Source organism: Stenella coeruleoalba (assembly GCF_951394435.1).
Source record: "Stenella coeruleoalba genome assembly, chromosome: 9".
In the NCBI taxonomy this organism is placed as follows: domain Eukaryota; kingdom Metazoa; phylum Chordata; class Mammalia; order Artiodactyla; family Delphinidae; genus Stenella; species Stenella coeruleoalba.
In genome coordinates, this window is record NC_137155.1 from 89,139,842 (window position 1) to 89,160,247 (window position 20,406).

Consider the following 20,406-nt stretch of genomic DNA (forward strand, 5'->3'; position numbering starts at 1 on the left):
AAACATGTTTATAGTTGCTTGTTGAAACACTTTTATGATGGCTGCTTTAAAATCCTTATTAACATCTGACATCTAACATCTCTGTCATCTCAGTGTCTTTTCTCATTCAGTTTGAGATCATTTGGTTCTTGATATAACAAATGATTTTCAATTGCTACCTGGACATTTTGTATTCTATGTTATAAGACTGTATTTTATTGACACTTTCTGTTTTAACGTGCTTCCTCTGACACTGCTGCTGTGGTTGAAGGGGGCGCCACAGCACCTTATTCCTGTCAGGTGTGGATGGAAGTCCAGTTTTTCCCCTCAGCTTCTGTTGACGCCTGAGGTAGAGGGACTTCTTGTTATTGCTGGGTGAGGGTGGGAATTCAGGCTCCACCCTAGGCTCCCACTGCTACCAATCTGCCTAGGAGGGGATGCTTCATTACTCTTCCTCACCTGACCTCCACTATCACCATAGCAGTGCCCTTGTTATTGCTGAGCAATGAAGAAGGTCTTGACTGTCCAATAGGTCTCCTCTGATACCCTTCCTTAGAGAAGGAGAAGGGTACTTCCTTGCCATGGATGGGATGAAAGTACAGCCTCTACATGTGGTCTCTGCTGACATTTCATAAGGGAGGCTGCCTTGTTGCCCCTGAGTGGAAAGTAAGCATTTACCCTCCACTAGGGCTCCTCTGTTACAGGTGTAACTCCCAACATGGTCATCACTAACACAGAGGGGTTGCAGTATTTCAAATTAGGCTCCCCTTTTTAATATCGGAATAATTACTTTGTGTCTTCTGTCATAAATATAGTGATTTAGAATGTTCTGATCCTAATCATTCTTTGCCAATATTATATGCCTTCTTATATGTTGTTTAACATTTCATAGTAGAGTATTTATTATTCGTATACGTTGGTGTACCTCAAATTTAAGGTAGTCTCTCCTGAATGTTATCATGTTATAGCTTCTGCCATTAGTAATTTTTCCAGAAAGTTGTTAAGAATATCTTTTAGCCTGTTTCATCTTTTCATAAAATAAATTTATATACTCACCACATTTTTCCCCTAAGATTCTCAACCCCAGCCATTTACAAATGCTTGATCAGAAATTCTGTGCCAACATAGATGTTTAAGGAGATCATAAGGTTAAGTAAGTTAATTATAACTCAAATTGCATGTACTGTATCTCCTAAGGTTTTAATACTCAGATCCTATAGATGATGATACTGAATTCACAGGGAAATAAAAATTGCAATGCTTAATATTTAGTATTTGCTCAATAGATATTAATTCACTCTCCTTCATTTCTAAATTTTATAGACTTTAAAAATTTCAAGATATGAGAAAGGGCTGAAAATTCATGTTTAGTTTGGAAGTATATAAATTGGTGGTTTAAACTGTGTATTCAGTCAGCAGGCTCTTTTTATCTTTCCAGTTATTCTGTTGAAGAAGTGCTTAATGAGCGTGTTTTAGACATCACAAAAGTAAAACTCACTAAGACAATAAGCCCTTACTCCAATGCAATTCAACAAATATGCTTTGAGTGCCCATTAAGTCTAAGGCACTGGGCAAAGTACTGAGGAGGCTACACATATGAATAAGACCCAGTTTCTGCCCTCTAACATGGCAAGAATGAATCACTGACAAGGGCAAGAATGGAAAAGAAGTCTATTACAGAGCTGTTGCAAAGCACTGTAATTTCATGCAAGTGCACTGAAAGAATGGAGAGATAGAGCAGCATAGAGAAAAGGGAAATGTGACAAGATGCTGGGAACTTTGCACAAGGGGTTTTCTAGGTTTCCATGGAAACAGTTAGACTTGAATGCATGGGTGCATAAGGCAGTCTTACCAGGTGCCTGTTGTTTGTTTGGAAGAGGGAAAAAAATTACATTTCCATGACAGTTACAGATTAGCTGAGCAAGTAGCTTTCCAAAGTGATATACTTGCAGAAAAACAGATAAACACTGTCCAGAGTGAAAATGTTTGTATTCTGTAGCGCCAGCTGGGTAATTAGATCTCCTCTTGAAAGGACGAGGTGGCAGTTTGTACTCTCTGACCATTTTATCCAAGATAGCAAGTTCTTCTACACAGAAGCAATTTTCTGGGGGGAAAAATCTCGTAATATATAGGTAAACAGTAGGGAAGAAAATTGAAAATGGGAGAAAAATTGCCCCAGAGAGAACCATGCAGATATTTTGGAGGTTACTAAAATAAGACAAGGAGTAAGAGTCTGTGTCCACATAGGAAGTTATGAAATATTTATAATGACATTGAGACATTGAAGCATTTGGCAGTGTAGCGAAGCAGTACTTTCTGTTGTGAATTGGGATTTAAGAAAGCAACACCCAACCATCCATCATAGATCAAGAGGTGACAAAGAAAAAATGAAAATTAGACAATGTTGCAAAAAGAATCTAACTATATGGGTATAGTCTGAGTTTAGCAAAATATACAGTTTAATTTCACACATTTCAGGGACACAGAAGACAAAACGTTATACTTGCTTCTTCCAAACACAATAGATAGGTTAGGTAGGTAAGTAGGTAGGTAGGTAGATAGATAGATGCTGTTTATGCAATGATTGACGTGTTTATTGAATCCTAATAGCATAAATATTAGTGATGAAAGTCACAACAAGCCCTCAAAGACTATGAAAACAATGACATCACATGCAAATTCTGTCAAAAAGTTATAGCATAAATTGAGGATTATTTCCTAAATCCTGTGTCATGCAGAATAAAGTATTCAGAAGGGACATGTTCATTGGAAAAATCTGTCATATACTATCTTTCCTTCCATTTAAATATTTTCAGTGTTCTTCAGAAAGTTTTATAATTTTAACATTCACAACTTGAACATCATTTGTTGGATTTATTTGCAGACAGTTTATAGTTTTTATTGCTATTTTATTTTATTTTGTTTTATTGGTTTTTGGGTTTTTTTATACAGCAGGTTCTTATTAGTCATCAATTTTATACACATCAGTGTATACATGTCAATCCCAACAGCCCAATTCATCACACCAACAACAACAACCCCCCCGCCGCTTTCCCCACTTGGTGTCCATACGTTTGTTCTCTACAACTGTGTCTCTATTTCTGCCCTGCAAACCGGTTCATCTGTACCATTTTTCTAGGTTCCACATATATGTGTTAAATTATATTTGTTTTTCTCTTTTTGACTTACTTCACTCTGTATGAGAGTCTCTAGATCCATCCACGTCTCAACAAATGACCCAATTTTGTTCCTTTTCGTGGATGAGCATTATTCCATTGTATATATGTACCACATCTTCTTTATCCACTCATCTGTCGATGGGCATTTAGGTTGTTTCCATGACCTGGCTATTGTAAATAGTGCTTCAGTGAACAGTGAGGTGCATGTGTCCTTTTGAATTTATGGTTTTCTCTGGGTATATGCCCAGTAGTGGGATTGCTGGATCATATGATAATTCTATTTTTAGTTTTTTAAGGACCCTCCATACTGTTCTCCAAAGTGGCTGTATCAATTTACATTCCCACCAGCTGTGCAAGAGGGTTCCCTTTTCTCCACACCCTCTCCAGCATTTGTTGTTTGTAGATTTTCTGATGATGCCGATTCTAACTGGTGTGAAATGATACCTCATTGTAGTTTTAATTTTCATTTCTCTAATAATTAGTGATGTTGAGCAGCTTTTCATGTGCTTCGTGGCCATCAGTATGTCTTCTTTGGAGCAATGTCTATTCAGGTCTCCTGCCCATTTTTGGATTGGGTTGTTTGTTTTTTTAATGTTGAGCTGCATGAGCTGTTTATATATTATGGAGATTAACCCTTTGTCCGTTGATTTGTTTGCAAATATTTTCTCCCATTCTGAGGGTTGTCTTTTCGTCTTGTTTATGGTTTCCTTTGCTGTGCAAAAGCTTTGAAGTTTCATTAGGTCCCACTCGTTTATTTTTGTTTTTATTTCTATTACTCTAGGAGGTGGATCAAAAAATCTCTTGCTGTGATTTATGTCAAAGAGTGTTCTTCCTATGTTTTCCTCTAAGAGTTTTATAGTGTCCGGACTTACATTTAGGTCTCTAATCCATTTTGAGTTTATTTTTGTGTATGGTGTTAGGGAGTGTTCTAATTTCATTCTTTTACATGTAGCTGTCCAGTTTTCCCAGTACCACTCATTGAAGAGACTTTCTTTTCTCCATTGTATATGCTTGCCTCCTTTGTCATAGATTAGTTGACCATAGGTGCGTGGGTTTATCTCTGGGCTTTCTGTCTTGTTCCATTGATCTATGTTTCTGTTTTTGTGCCAGTACCATATTGTCTTGATTACTGTAGCTTTGTAGTATACTCTGAAGTCAGGGAGTCTGATTCCTCCAGCACCATTTTTTTCCCTCAAGACTGCTTTGGCTATTCAGGGTCTTTTGGGTCTCCATACAAATTTTAAGATATTTTTTTCTAGTTCTGTAAAAAGTGCCATTGATAATTTGATAGGGATTGCATTGAACCTGTAGGGATTGCATTGAACCTATATTGCTTTGGGTAATATAGTCATTTTCCAATATTGATTCTTCCAATCCAAGAACATGGCGTATCTCTCCATCTGTTGGTATCATCTTTAATTTCTTTCATCAGTGTCTTATAGTTTTCTGCATACAGGTCTTTTGTCTCCCTAGGTAGGTTTATTCCTAGGTATTTTATTCTTTTGGTTGCAATGGTAAATGGGAGTGTTTCCATAATTTCTCTTTCAGATTTTTCATCATTAGTGTATAGGAATGCAAGAGATTTCTGTGCATTAATTTTGTATCCTGCAACTTTACCAAATTCATTGATTAGCTCTAGTAATTTTCTGGTAGCATCTTTAGGATTCTCTATGTATATAGTATCATGTCATCTGCAAACAGTGACAGTTTTACTTCTTCTTTTCCAATCTGTATTCCTTTTACTTCTTTTTCTTCTCTGATTGCCATTGCTAGGACTTCCAGAACTATGTTGAATAATAGTGATGTGAGTGGATTCATTGTCTTGTTCCTGATCTTAGAGGAAATGCTTTCAGTTTTTCACCATTGAGAATGATGCTTGCTGTGGGTTTGTTGTATATGGCCTTTATTATGTTGAAGTAGGTTCCCTCTAGGCCCACTTTCTGGAGAGTTTTTAACATAAATCGGTGTTGAATTTTGTCAAAAGCTTTTTCTGCATCTAATGATATGATCATATGGTTTTTATCCTTCAATTTGTTAATATGGTGTATCACATTGATTGATTTGCATATATTGTAGAATTCTTGCATTCCTGGGATAAAGCCCACTTGATCATGGTGTACGATCCTTTTAATCTTCTGCTGGATTCTGTTTGCTAGTATTTTGTTGAGGATTTTTGCATCTATGTTCATCAGTGATATTGGCCTGTAGTTTCCTTTTTTTGTAACATCTTAGTCTGATTTTGGTATCAGGTCGATGATGGCTTTGTAGAATGAGTTTGGGGGTGTTCCTCCCTCTGGTATATTTTGCAAGAGTTTGAGAAGGATGAGTGTTCACTCTTCTCTAAATTTTTGATAGAATTCACCTGTGGAGCCGTCTGGTCCTGGACTTTTGTTTGTTGGAAGATTTTTAATCACAGTTTCAATGTCATTACTTGTGATTGGTCTGTTCATAATTTCAGTCTTGTTCAGTCTTGGAAGGTTATACCTTTCTAATAATTTGTCCATTTTTTCCAGGTTGTCCATTTTATTGGCATAGAGTTGCTTGTAGTAGTCTCTTAGGAAGATTTGTATTTCTGCGGTGTCTGTTGTAACTTCCCCCTTTTCGTTTCTAATTTTATTGATTTGAGTCTTCTCCCTCTTTTTCTTGATGAGTGTGGCTAATGGTTTATCAATTTTGTTTAGCTTCTCAAAGAACCAGATTTTAGTTTTATTGTTCTTTGCTATTGTTTTCTTTTTTTCTATTTCATTTATTTCTGCTCTGATCTTTATGATTTCTTTCCTTCTGCTAACTTTGGGTTTTGTTTGTTCTTCTTTCTCTAGTTCTTTAGGTGTAAGTTTAGATTGTTTATTTGAGATTTTTCTTGTTTCTTGAGGTATGCTTGTATAGCTATAAACTTCCCTCTTAGAACTGCTTTTCCTGCATCCCATAGGTTTTGGATCATCATGTTTTCATTGTCATTTGTCTCTAGGTATTTTTTGATTGCTTCAGTGATCTCTTAGTTATTTAGTAACGTATTGTTTAGCCTGCATGTATTTGTGGTTTTTACATTTTTGTCCCTGTATTTCATTTCTAATCTCACAGTGTTGTGGTCAGAAAAGATGTTTGATATGATTTCAATTTTCTTAAATTTACTGAGGCTTGATTTGTGACCCAGATGTGATCTATCCTGGAGAATGTTCTGTGTGCACTTGAGAAGAAAGTGTAATCTGCTGTTTGGGGATGGAATGTCCTATAAATATCAATTAAATCTATATGGTCTATTGTGTCATTTAAAGCTTGTGTTTCCTTATTTATTTTCATTTTGGATGATCTGTCCATTGGTGTAAGTGAGGTGTTAAAGTCCCCCACTGTTATTGTGTTACTGTCGATTTCCTCTTTTATAGCGGGTAGCAGTTGCCTTATGTATTGAGGTGCTCCTATGTTGGGTGCATATATATTTATAATTGTTATATCTTCTTCTTGGATTGATCCCTTGATCATTACATAGTGTCCTTCCTTGTCTCTCGTAGCATTCTTTATTTTAAAGTCTCTTTTATCTGATATGAGTATTGCTACTCCAGATTTCTTTTGATTCCCATTTGCATGGAATATCTTTTTCCATCCCCTCACTTTCAGTCTGTATGTGTCCCTAGGTCTGAAGTGGGTCTCTTGTAGACTGCATATATATGCAGCATATATATGGGTCTTGTTCTTGTATCCATTCAGCAAGCCTGTGTCTTTTGGTTGGAGCTTTTAATCCTTTCATGTTTAAGGTAATTATCGATATGTATGCTCCTTTGACCATTTTCTTAATTGTTTTGGGTTTGTTTTTGTAGGTCCTTTCTTCTCTTGGGTTTCCCACTTAGAGAAGTTCCTTTAGCATTTGTTGTAGAGCTGGTTTGGTGGTGCTGAATTCTCTTAGCTTTTGCTTGTCTGTAAAGCTTTTGATTTCTCCATCGAATCTGAATGAGATCCTTGCCGGGTAGAGTAATCTTGGTTGTAGGTTCTTCCCTTTCATCACTTTAAGTGTATCATGCCACTCCCTTCTGGCTTGTGGAGTTTCTGCTGAGAAATCAGCTGTTATGGGAGTTCCCTTGTATGTTATTTGTTGTTTTTCCCTTGCTGCTTTCAATAATTTTTCTTTGTCTTTAATTTTTCCAATTTGATTACTATGTGTCTTGGCATGTTTCTCCTTGGGTTTATCCTGTATGGGACTCGCTGCGCTTCCTGGACCTGGGTGGCTATTTCCTCTCCCATGTTATGGAAGTTTTTGACTATAACATCTTCAAGTATTTTCTCAGATCCTTTCTCTCTCTCTTCTCCTTCTGGGACCCCTATAATGAGAATGTTGTTGTGTTTAATGTTGTCCCAGAGGTCTCTTAGGCTGTCTTCTTTCTTTTCATTCTTTTTTCTTTATTCTGTTCTGCAGCAGGTGAATTCCACCATTCTGTCTTCCAGGTCACTTATCCGTTCTTCTGCCTCAGTTACTCCACTATTGATTCCTTCTAGTGTATTTTCCATTTCAGTTACTGTATTGTTCATCTGTGTTTGTTTGTTCTTTAATTCTTTTAGGTCTTTGTTAAACACTTCTTGCATCTTCTTGATCTTTGCCTCCATTCTTTTTCCGAGGTCCTGGATCATCTTCACTGTCATTATTCTGAATCCTTTTTCTGGAAGGTTGCCTATCTTCACTTCATTTAGTTGTTTTTCTGGGGTTTTATCTTGTTCCTTCATCTGGTATATAGCCCTCTGCCTTTTCATCTTGTCTATCTTTCTGTGAATGTGGCTTTTGTTCCATAGCCTGCAGGATTGGAGTTCTTCTTGCTTCTGCTGTCTTCCCTCTGGTGGATGAGGCTATCTAAGAGGCTTGAGCAAGTTTCCTGATGGGAGGGACTGGTGGTTGGTAGAGCTGGGTGTTGCTCTGGTGGACAGAGCTCAGTAAAACTTTAATCTGCTTGTCTGCTGATGGGTGGGGCTGGGTTCCCTCCCTGTTGGTTGTTTGGCCTGAGGCATCCCAACTCTGGAGCCTACCTGGCTCTTTGGTGGAGCTGATGGCGGACTCTGGGAGGGCTCACACCAAGGAGTACTTCCCAGAACTGCTGCCAGTGTCCTTGTCCTCACGGTGAGCCACAGCCACCCCCGGCCTCTGCAGGAGACCCTCCAACACTAGCAGGTAGGTCTGGTTCAGTGTCTCTTGGGGTCACTGATCCTTCCCCTGGGTCCCGAGGTGCACACTACTTTGTGTGTGCCCTCCAAGAGTGGAGTCTCTGTTTCCCCCAGTCCTGTCAGAGTCCTGCAATCAAATCCCACTAGCCTTCAAAGTCTGATTCTCTAGGAATTTCTCCTCCCATTGCCAGACCCCCAGGTTGGGAAGCCTGATGTGGAGCTCAGAACCTTCACTCCAGTTGGTGGACTTCTGTGGTATATGTGTTCTCCAGTTTGTGAGTCACCCACCCAGCAGTTATGGGATTTGATTTTATTGTGATTGCGCCCCTCCTACAGTCTCATTGTGGCTTCTCCTTTGTCTTTGGGTTATCTTTTTTGCTGAGTTCCAGTGTCTTCCTGTCGATTGTTCAGCAGTTAGTTGTGATTCTGGTGTTCTCGCAAGAGGGAGTGAGAGCACGTCCTTTTACTCTGCCATCTTGGTTTGTGGGCTATTCCTATTTTAAATGGTGGTATCTTTTCTATTTGTTAAGTTATGCTTTCTAGTTGTTGTTTTCTGGTGACTAGATCTGAATTGATACTTGTGTGTTTAATCTCACTTCCAGCAATATTGCTCTAGTTCTGTTGATTGTCTCTAGGTACTTTAAAATTTCCTATGAAAATAGTAACAAATCCAATAAGACTATTATTTATTCCTTTCAAATATTTACACCTTAATTTACTTTCCATATTTTATTCCAGTTTTGGGCTTCTACTATAGTGTTAAGTAGAAGTAGTAAAAGTGGCAACCCCTGTCTTGTTCTTAAATCTAAAGGGAACAATTCCAACATTTACCCATTTGTGATTGTACATATTGTAGGGGGTATTTTGGTTATCTTGTATCAAGTTAAGTTAGTTTCCTTTTATTTTAGCTTATTGAATTGGTCTTGAATTTTATTAAGAATTTTTTATGTATCTACTGATGTGAGCATATTTTTTTTCTATAATCTATTAATGCAGTGAATTAAATGTATACACTTTCTATTAAAAATATCATTGCATTCCTGGGATGTACCCAACTTGTTTATGGTGCATTTTTTGAGAGTACTGAGTTTCCTTTGCTAATATTTTGTTTAGGACTTATGCAATCATGAGGAAAATGGGCTCTAATATTTATTTTAATTGATCTAGTTTTGGGTTGTATCAGTCAGAATGAATTATACTGCACCACCGTAAAAACACTTCCAAAATTTTAGTGGCTAAAACATTATACTTTTACTTATTGCTCATGCTACATGCTCATCTCACCTCAGTCACACAGAGACTCAGGATGACAGAGCTTCCACCATCTGGAACATCACCAGTCACCAGGGAGAGAAGGACATAACAAAGCATGCACTGACTATTAAGGACTTTTTCTGGAAGTTACACAAATCATAGCTACTTATATTTCCTTAAGCAAAGCCAGGTCATATGGCCATGGTTCTCATCAAAGAATTAGACAATTGTAATTGTAGGTTTGTCAGAAGGGGAATAACTAAAAGATTGATAAATAGCTCTAAAGACTGCCATAGTCCACACTTCTGGTAAGAAAACATTTAGTTTTCTATCCTACTCACATACAAAATATATCCCCCTCCACTCAAAGGAATTAATACAAAAGTCCTTTCTAATCATGATATCAATTCCACAGCCCAAGATATTTAAGGAATATAGTGGCTTTGTGCAGTATCTTGGTATTAGGTCTGGATGTCGCTCTTCTTGAGTTGAAGGCCTATAAACTCCTCCAAAATCCAATATGCAGTAATGGAACCAGGACCGATTACTGCAGTAATCATTCTGACAGAGGAAGAATTGGAGTCACAGAGCAAACACTGATCCCAGAAAATAGAGATTTGTCTGTAGCAATTCTGAAAAATTTCCAAAAGACATATTGAGGATTTCCCCCCAAAGTTGGTGGGGAGTGATTCTTGAATAAGCACTGGTTCTCCTCCTTAGGGCAGCTAACTTGTCCAATCTTCTCCCTGGATAATTTTTCTTTTTCTTCTCCCCCCTCCCCTTTTTTTATTATATTATTCTCCTTGGCTGTATCTGAATTGGACATCAGCAAGATGTTCTTCTTGGAACCTGAGCAACTCTCTCAGCTGACTTCTTGCCTATAGATAGTTGGGAGCCCCAGGATCTTTTTAAATATCAAACAGTTATGGTCTACTTTAGTCCAAGCTGTTGATTCTTTTGACAGCACAATTTTCTAAAACATAGTTTTGGCTTCTCTATTTTACTGCAGTCAGCTCTATGAGCAATGACCACACCTAAGTTTCTTTAGAATCACGGTTCTCACTTTGAATATTTCTTTGCTGTCTCTTCCCCTTGCCTCTCTCTCTTTCTCCACTTAGCTATGTATGTCTAAAGCTTGTATGAATGCCTCCATTACTGCAATTGTTGCTTTTACCAAGTATTTAGCCACTACATAATAAAGACCCTCACTCTTCTAGTCTATGGTAAAAACTGTCCTCATTATCAAACATATAAGCCATTGAGCCAATACCACATAGTTAGTGTTGTTTGTTAGCACTCTGTATATCAAGGTACCAGTATCTGTCAGCATAAGCCTGATTCTACCGTGTATGACGTTATGATTTATAATAAGAAGTATAGATCCAGTCTTTGTCCACTGTTCTTGGCACAGAGCTCTTAAAACCCTTGGAATTTCCTTTGAGGAGAGTGATAAATGTGTCTCTTGTTATGTGAATGAGCTGATTTTGGACTAGCTAGTTGCCAGAGCCCTGTGATTAGATGGAGACTTAAAGCCCACCCCACCCCCACTCTACCCCCGCCACACACACCCTGACCTCCAAGGAGGAAAGAAGTGTTGAAGATTGAGTTTAGTTGTCAATGGCCAATGATTTAATCAATTATACCTATGTATTGGAGCCTCCCATAAAAAACCAAAAAGAGGGGGATCAGAGAGCTTCCCAGTTGGTGAACATGTGGAGATGTGGAGAGAGTAGCGTACCTGGAAAAGGCATGGAAGCTCCATGCCCTTTTCCTATACTTTGCTCTGTGCATTTCTTCCATCCGGATGTTCCTGAGTTACATTCTTTTTTAGTAAACCAGTAATCTCGTAAGTAAAATGTTTCTCTTATTTCTGTGAGCCACTCTAGCAAATTAATCAAAACTAAGGAGGGGGTCTTGGGAACCTCCAATCTACAGCCGGTTGGTCAGAAGCATAGGTGATAACCTGGGCTGGTGACTGGCATCTTTACTGGGGGAGGTGGGGGGCCTTATGGGACTGAGCCCTTAACCTGTGGATTCTGATACTATCTCCAGGTAGATAGTGGCAGAACTGTGTTAAAATGTAGGATGTTCAGCTGGGTCCAGAGAAATGCTTGTTGGTGGTGTGAGGGGAACCACACACACACACTGGAATTGGATCCAGAAACCCAAAATACTATTGTAGCAAACAATACCCAAATCTTAGGGGCTTAAAATAACAAAGTTTTACAACATTCTTATGATTTGGGGTCGGTTGAGACTCCTCCAAGTCAACCTCACTTGGAGGAACAGGATGATGAAGTCCTCACTTATCACCCTGGCAGGGTAAAGGGAATGTTGCAAACCACATGCTGGCTCTCAATGACTTCCAAACTAATCGACCAAAGCAAATTACGTGCTTGTGTCTACATGCAACAGGATGGGAAGGTGCAGTATTACCACATGCCTGGAAGAAGGAAGAAAAGAATATGAGAAAATATTATGCTATTTACTATATGTATCAAATTAATTTTTTTCAGCTGAAGAAGTATGGCTAAAAGAAAATTGGATGCAAATGTTGGCTCTGATTGTTTCAGCTCTGACCATGCTGGAACCCTCAGGCTAATATGACCATTGGGTCTTTCTGATAGATGGGGTCCTATTATAATGATGGAAGCATCAAGCCATTAGGCCTGATACCGCTAAACATTCCCAACATTGTACTAACTCATGTTATTCCGATTCATGCTCACCAAATTATCTTCTAATAAATTATCTTTCTATGATAGCTTGCTCTCAAGGAAAAAAACACACTAGGGAGATGTGAACAGTCTGTCCCTTTATGGCCATAATTCCCAGTGAAATTTAGTAAATCAGCATTATGCTTTTATATCTTGTGTGAGATTTGTAGCATGAGTTGGCATCACCAAATCTGATCATCTCTGCTACACTGACATGATCAAACTCAGAAAAGTGGTCAATTCCGAGGAAAACTGCTGCTTGAAAATCTGGAGGCAGGGCGAATCAACCAGACATTTTTTTCATTTGACTGAGGACCACATGAAACTGCATTTCTAAAAAATCAAAAACAAACAACAAATCAAAAATCTTTCATTTCTTCAAAAGATGTAAAGTAAAAAAATGTAAGACAAGGAGGTGTGGAAGATCAGAATCTTGTGTTTAGATCAGAATCAGCTGGAGGCTGATTTTCCCCTAGCTACTTCTAGGGGAAAATCTGGGCACTAGATCAGAGACTACAGCTTAAAACAAGTCAAGCAGGAAACAGACACAAGTATAAAGCACAGTGAGGCATTGCTGAGCATGGTGAAAATCAGCCCTGGCTGACGGAAGGAGCCGAGAGCGGACTCAGAACAGGCTCAGCAGATCTCCACTTGGTTCAGAACACCCTCCATCATCCCTGTCCCACTGGCCTTTTTGCTGGTCCTTATACACAGCAAGCTCAATGGATTTTGAATTTGTTGTTACCCCTGCCTGAAATGCATTCTCACCAAATTGTTCACCATGAATACAAACATGGGCAAGAGGGTAGGTGGGCGAAAGCATGTTCTGGCTGTGTTGGCAAGTTCTGGTGCCCTTTTTGAACCATAATAGTGATAATAAATGCTTAACAAATGCTTAACGAATAAATATGAGAGCAGTAGATGGAAAAATCATTTATTCCTTTCTTAGAAGAGAAGGCCAGTCGTAGAGCCCTTGTTGACACAGCATATTGACAAAGGAGGCAGAGGAACAAAGAGAAACCTGCAGCTATGACATGTCCACAGGTTAATCCTAAGTAGGACTAATCTTCGTAGGCTTATACTGTGGTAAAACACAGGATGATAAATGAGAGTCAGGAAGCTCTGAGTTTGGTGATCTTGCTCAATAGATGGTAAATCAAAGCTAAATTATTGCACAGAATATCTGTGATATGAGTGACTTCACCACAAGCCAGAAAGAATTCTTGTTAGCCTGGAGTAGGGCACCTATCTCTAAGATGGTCACATCTCCCTGTTTTCTACCACTAAACTTCTATATCAATCCCTCATAAAGAACAATCTCCATTTAGAGGTGAGTAAAAATAAAAAATGGATTATCTTGTGCCCATCAGACTCAGGTTAAAAGGAAAGACTGAAATATGACCTCTCTCCCCAACAAAAATGAAGTGTATTACTAGGCATCAGAAAAGTACTGGCCAAAAGTTTTTCACAAATTAAAATAATTTGCTTAAGATATGAAATTAAAGGAAAAAATTAAGAACTAAAGAAATCGTCACTGGAAAAAAATAGCTCGAGTAAAACAGGCCAGCTCTCAAATCAGAGATGAAAAAAAGGAGATAAAAATGTAGCTTTCAAAACTCCAGGAAAAAAAATTTCCATCAATAAGGGTATACTGAAATATATTTTAGAATTTTAGAAAATTGGGGAAGGGGTATAGGAAACACAAAAAGAAGTCCAGAAGATATATAGCTATAGATATGAAAAAAATAAATAATACTGGAATAAAATTAAATTACTTTTGAATATAATAAATTATTTTTGAATAAATTCATAACTGTCTCATCTTACAGGGGGAAAATGTATAACCTTTAGCTTTATCTTCTTTTCTGGAGAAAATCATTTACATCTAGTTAGTTTCCTACAAATTAACATCCAACTTTAAAGAGTTGTAAAATGTCTGCTGCTAATCAATGGTGAATCAAAGAAAGGCTTATGTCTCTCCAGTCAGTAGATTCTTAGGCAGGTTTACCCACACAGCATGACAATGAAGATCATGCTGTCATCCTTCTGCCTTAACGTCTATTTGGGATAATCTTTCTTAGCAACTCTTCCTTGTGATAAAAAGTAATCGCCAAATAGTATTTAATTTACATAAATGGTATTAGAATATGAATCTGTGAATTCATTTATTTTTCTCTTTCAATATTATCTCTTTTTTGTATTAGAGAGAGAGAGTGAGTGATATTTTGTTGTTTTTTTTACTAACGCGTGGTATTCCATTAGTGTGTTTTCACAAGGTGCAGAGCTATATTCAGGGAACAGTAAAGAGTTTGATGTGACTGGAACATTAGGTCCACAGAGAGAAATCTAGAAGATAAGGCTGGTAAGGTCAACTAAGGGCAATTTGTAAAGATCACATGTGTTATGTAATGGCATTTTATTGGTGTTGGAGCTGATGATAATGACGTAATACTAAGTTACTGTCCTTAGAAATTCAACCATTTATTCATTAGTTATCCCATTCACCAAATATTTTTAAAGGGTGATATATGAAAAAACAACAGCAGTGTAATAGGCACAAAACAAAATGTGTCACGTAAGGAGACAGGTTTTATTTTCCATTCATCAAAGTGAAAAATATTACCAAGGTGATTCCTTCCTTAGGTGTAGACTTCCTTCACCTTTTTACCTATAAATGCCCTTCTCATTCTTAGGACCTACTATAGCTGCTACATCTTTTGAGTTCTCTCTGATTATCCCAAGCTGGGTTAGGCATACAACTACAGTCTTTGGTAGATACTTCCATTATTGCAGTATTGTATTATTACCATGTGTTATTATCACTAGTCTATTTATTTTGTTCCTCATTGAATTTTGTATTGCATCTATTATATTGACTATTTTTGGTAGACACATACCCTATATAAATGTTGGGTGAACTGAAAAATCAGTGAACAAATAGATGAATTCTCTAGGACAGTAACAACAACTGTTACTAGTGTAACGACACTAGTGTAACAACAACAACAACAAAAAAAAACCATTATCATTTTTATACCCTTTTGATTATACAAAGGACAGGAAGCCCTGGAAACTGATCTTATGGAAAATAAATGACATGAAAATATTCATTGGAATGTTATGTTGTAATAGCAAAAATTTGAAAAATAAGTCAATACCAAATATTGGCAGATAACCATGTAAATAATGGTATATCAACTGGTTGATACATTATTCATTAAATTACACTACAAACAGTTGCAACAGTATATAACAGTATGGAAAATACTTAAAACATAATTATAAATTCAAAAGCCCAAAGAGTTTATATTCTCAAGAATTTTAATTACATAAATATCTACAAATGTAACAGTCAAATCATGTGCTGATAAGATGAAAGATATTTAACTCTTTTTCTATTTATGTTATATAATACTTTGAATATATATGCTTAAGAATTTCATTGAAATAATCCACAATTATCTGAAGAATAGAAGGTGCTAAAGAAAAATTTGAAGTACAAATTATTGGAAATAAATCATGTTTTAACTGGACATTGTCTATTGGCATCATTAATAGAAATAAAAATGATTATTAATCATATTTCAAGTAAAGTGCAATTTATATTATCTTAGAATTATAGCAAACTAAGATATTTAGGCTACTGGTTAATTAAACATCAGGTTTATCACTTCTATTCATCTTACCCCAAATTTGGAACTGAGGAAGCTAAGCTTCCCTCTTCTCTCAAATTAAGGGATTTTCAAAAGATGAACATATTAGAAATCAAGTATATTGCTGCTTTATTCTGTGCTATTACCTCCTTGGAAATATTCTGATACCTTTTCTTATCAGGATAAGAAATTTTTTTCCATATTCAAATTCTAAGTCATGTTTGTGATTCCTTCTGTGTGAAAAATAAAGCCAATAAATGCTTAATTAAAATATTTACACATCAGAAAAACACCTCTGAAGTTTTATTTGTGACATCATACCATTTATCTCTCTATCTTTTGTCCTTGTGTTGAGCAGGCAGATCTCAGAGTCCAGGGAGAGTCTGCAGGACAGAGTAGCAGAGAAAAGAGAGGTGCAAGGAGAGAGATCTCTGAAGACCTACAGAGGGCCTCCCTTGAGTATTCAACTGAATACTGATCAGCACATCATGCCAGGGAACTAACTGAGGCCAGGGAAAGAATCACTCATCACCACTTAAAAGGATAAAAGGTAAGACTATTCATTGCTCATACAGGGCAGGGAACAGTGCTTGTTTCCCTGGAGATTCTGATGATTTATGAGCCATTGTATAGAATATACAGAGGCTCTTTTCTCATTAATGAGGATTTAATTAGACTGAGCAGTGCTCTGGTCTCACCTAACAAATCTTAAAAGCTGCAATCAATAGGATCAAACTATCTTCAAGTAATTTAACTGCATTCCAGAACAAAACTAAATGCTATCTATAGAAACATGAAAATAACGAGCATCCAATAAGGTAAAATTCACAGTGTTTTAATTCAATCAAAAATTACTAGGCATGCAAACAAACAAGGAAATAAGACCCATAACAAGTATATAAATCAGTTAATTAAAACCTGCCCAGAACTGAAACAGTTGTTAGAATTAGCAGACAAGTACATTATAACAGTTATTATCACTACAACAAACTGGAGTTAACAGACTACTAGAGATGAAAATGCAATGTGTTCAAAAAACTTAAGTAGAGGCATAGAAGGTGGCAACAAGACCCAAATCAAACTACTAGAAATGAAAACTACAATATATGAGGTGAAAATACACTGGGTAAAATCAAAAGAAGATTAGACCTTGTAAAACAAAATATTAATGAACTTGAAGGCATAGCAATAGAAGCTAAGCAAGGAAAACAAAAACATAAAAGAGAATGAGGGAGGGGCTTCCCTGGTGCCGCAGTGGTTGAGAGTCCGCCTGCTGATGCAGGGGATACGGGTTCATGCCCCAGTCCGGGAAGATCCCACATGCCGCGGAGCAGCTGGGCCTGTGAGCCATGGCCACTGAGCCTGCATGTCCAGAGCCTGTGCTCCGCAACGGGAGAGGCCACAACAGTGAGAGGCCCATGTACCGCAAAAAAAAAAAAAAAAAAAAGAGAATGAGGGAAAATGAACAGAGTCTCAGTGAACTGACCTGTAGGACAACTTTAGGAGACCTAATATACCTGTAAATAATGTCCATAAAATGATTAAACTAAATATAACTGCTCTAACTATGCCAATTAATAGGCAGTGATTGTCAGAATGGATAAAAAAGCAAGATCCAACTATTTGCTGCCTCCAAGAAATGCACTTCAAATAAAAAGACAAAAATAAGTTATAAGTAAATGGATATGAAAGCTATACCATGCTACTTTCAAGTGAAGTTAGAGTGACCATATAAATATAAGATAAAGTATATTTCAGATCAAAGAATATTATTAGCAAAAAAAGTTATTACATAATATTAAAACGGTAATCTCATCAACTGGACATAATAGTCCCAAACATTTATACACTAATAACACAGTTTTGAAATATATGAAGCAAAACTTACAGAACTGCAAGGAGAAATAGAGAAATCCACAATTATAGTCAGAGATTTCAATATCTCCCTCTATATAATTGACAGGAGATGCATACAAAATTATTAAGGATATAGAAGATTTGAACACAATCAACAAACAACCTAACTGATCATTTTAAAACACACTACTGGGCTTCCCTGGTGGCGTAGTGGTTGAGAGTCCGCCTGCCGATGCAGGGGACATGGGTTCGTGCCCCGGTCCGGGAAGATCCCACATGCCACAGAGCGGCTGGGCCCGTGAGCCATGGCCACTGGGCCTGCGCGTCCGGAGCCTGTGCTCCGCAACGGGAGAGGCCACAACAGTGAGAGGTCCGCGTACCGCAAAAAAAAAAAAAAAAATATATATATATATAAAATAAATGAGAGAGGTGACATCACTGAAGGAAGATTCTATAGATATTAAAATGATGATAATGAAATACTATTTCTTTAAAACTTAAAGACAATAAATTCAACCACTTAGATGAATGGACAAATTCTTTGAAAGACACAATATATCAATACTCACTCATAAATAAATAATATGAATATATGATGTCTATTAAGGAACTTAAATTTGTAGTTAAAAACATTCTTACAAGGAAAGTCCAGTCCTAGATGGCTTCACTAGGGAGTCAACCAATCATTTCAGGAGTAAATAATGCTCATTCTATACAAAGTCTTCCAGAAAATTGAAATGGACAGAATGTCCCCTGTCTTAGTCTGCTCAGGCTGCCATAACAAAGTACCATGGACTGAATGGCTTAAACTACAGAAATTTGTTTCTCACAGTTCTGGAGGCTGGGAAGTCCAAGATCAAGGTGCTAGCAAGGTAGGTTTCAGTCTGAGTCCTCTTCTCTTGGCTTGTAGGTCGTCACCATCTCATTGTGTGCTCACATAACCTCTTCTTTGTGCATACTTGAGGAAAGGGAAGGGAAGAGAGAGGGAGGGAGAGAGAGGGGGAGAGAGAGAGGGAGAGGGAGGGAGAGAGGGAGAGAGAGGAAGAGAGAGGGAGAGAGAGAGAGAAGGCTCAAGATCTCTGGAGTCTCTTCTTATAATGGCACTAATCTTATCATGAGGGCCCCACTCTAATGACCTCATCTAGCCTGAATTACCTCCTAAAATACCCACCTTCAAATACAATCACATTGAGGATTAGGCTTCAACATACAAATTTGGGAGGGACACATTCAGTCCATATTACCTCCCAACTCATTCTACAAAACCAATATTACCTTGGTACCAAAACTAGACAAAGATATTTTTAAGTAAAGATAAATACCCCTCATGAACATAAATGCAAAAATATAGTAAATTTTAATAGTAAAAACGTAGTAAAAGAATTGAATCTAACAATGTATAAAAAAAGACAATGCATCATGATCAAGTGGAGTTTACCACAGGAGTGCAAGATTGGTTTATCATTGAAAGGATCAGTCAATGTGACACAACATACTAACAAACCAAAAAAAGAAGAAAATATCTGACAATTGCAGTCCAATACAGAAATGTATTGGACTAAATTCAACTTCCATTTCTGATTAAAAAAAAAAAAACTCTTAGTAAACCAGGATTAGAAGGAAACTTCTGCAACCTGATAAAAGGCTTCTATGAAAAACTGACAACAAATTTTTATGTATTATGATTTTGGTTCTGACTACAGGTCAGTGTTCCATTACTAAAATTCATCCAACTGTTCACTTAAAATGGGTAGCTTCTATTTTATATAAATGATATGTCAGTGAGGCTGGGGAGAAGTCAAGGAATAAAATCTCTCACGCAGAATATTCCTTTACGTTGAATGGTCAACACATATATTTCCATTGAAAGGGAATTCACAACCACAAGCAAAACACAAAAACCTATTTCACTTTAAAACAATACAAATCATGCTATTCCTTTCATCAAAACAAATAGGTGTTCCTGCAGCTTCTTCCTAAGGATTTTCATCCTATTTTCTTCAGTGACATTGTCCTGTCAACAGTTCATCATATTTTGTTGTGTTAAGACCTTTCACAATGTTATAAATTTTTGTGCATCAACAGTATCGTAATAACCCATTTACACACATACTACAAACCTTTGCGCCTAATTATTTTATTTCTTCCATTAGATGAACAAATGCCCCATGTTACTTCAAAATGCCTATGTCCTGGAGAGTTTTATACACTTTATTTACACTGCCTCAACAAAATGATTAGCGAAGAACGGCCATCATCAAAAAATCTACAAACAACAAATGCTGGAGAGGGTGTGGAGAAAAGGGAACCCTCTTGTGCTGTTGGTGGGAATGTAAATTGATACAGCCACTATGGAGAACAGTATGGAGGTTCCTTAAAAAACTAAAAATAGAACTACCATACGACCCAGCAATCCCACTACTGGGCATATACCCTGAGAAAACCATAATTCAAAGAGAGTCATGTACCCCAATGTTCATTGCAGCTCTATTTACAATAGCCCGGAGATGGAAACAACCTAAGTGTCCATTGACAGACAAATGGATAAAGAAGATGTGGCACATATATACAATGGAATATCACTCAGCCGTAAATAGAAACGAAATTGAGTTATTTACAGTG

The 20,406-nt window shown here is 37.2% G+C and overlaps 1 protein-coding gene across 12 annotated transcripts in view; it reads left to right on the forward strand.

The window, feature by feature from the left end:
- CHRM2 (cholinergic receptor muscarinic 2) overlaps positions 1-20,406 on the forward strand; it is an 800,456-nt gene that overhangs the window by 744,724 nt on the left and 35,326 nt on the right. For all 12 annotated transcript variants that reach the window (XR_013829691.1, XR_013829692.1, XR_013829693.1 and 9 more), the window contains one exon: positions 16,286-16,477. The gene's annotated coding sequence lies outside the window, so the exon portion shown is untranslated. The remainder of the gene's footprint in view (positions 1-16,285; positions 16,478-20,406) is intronic.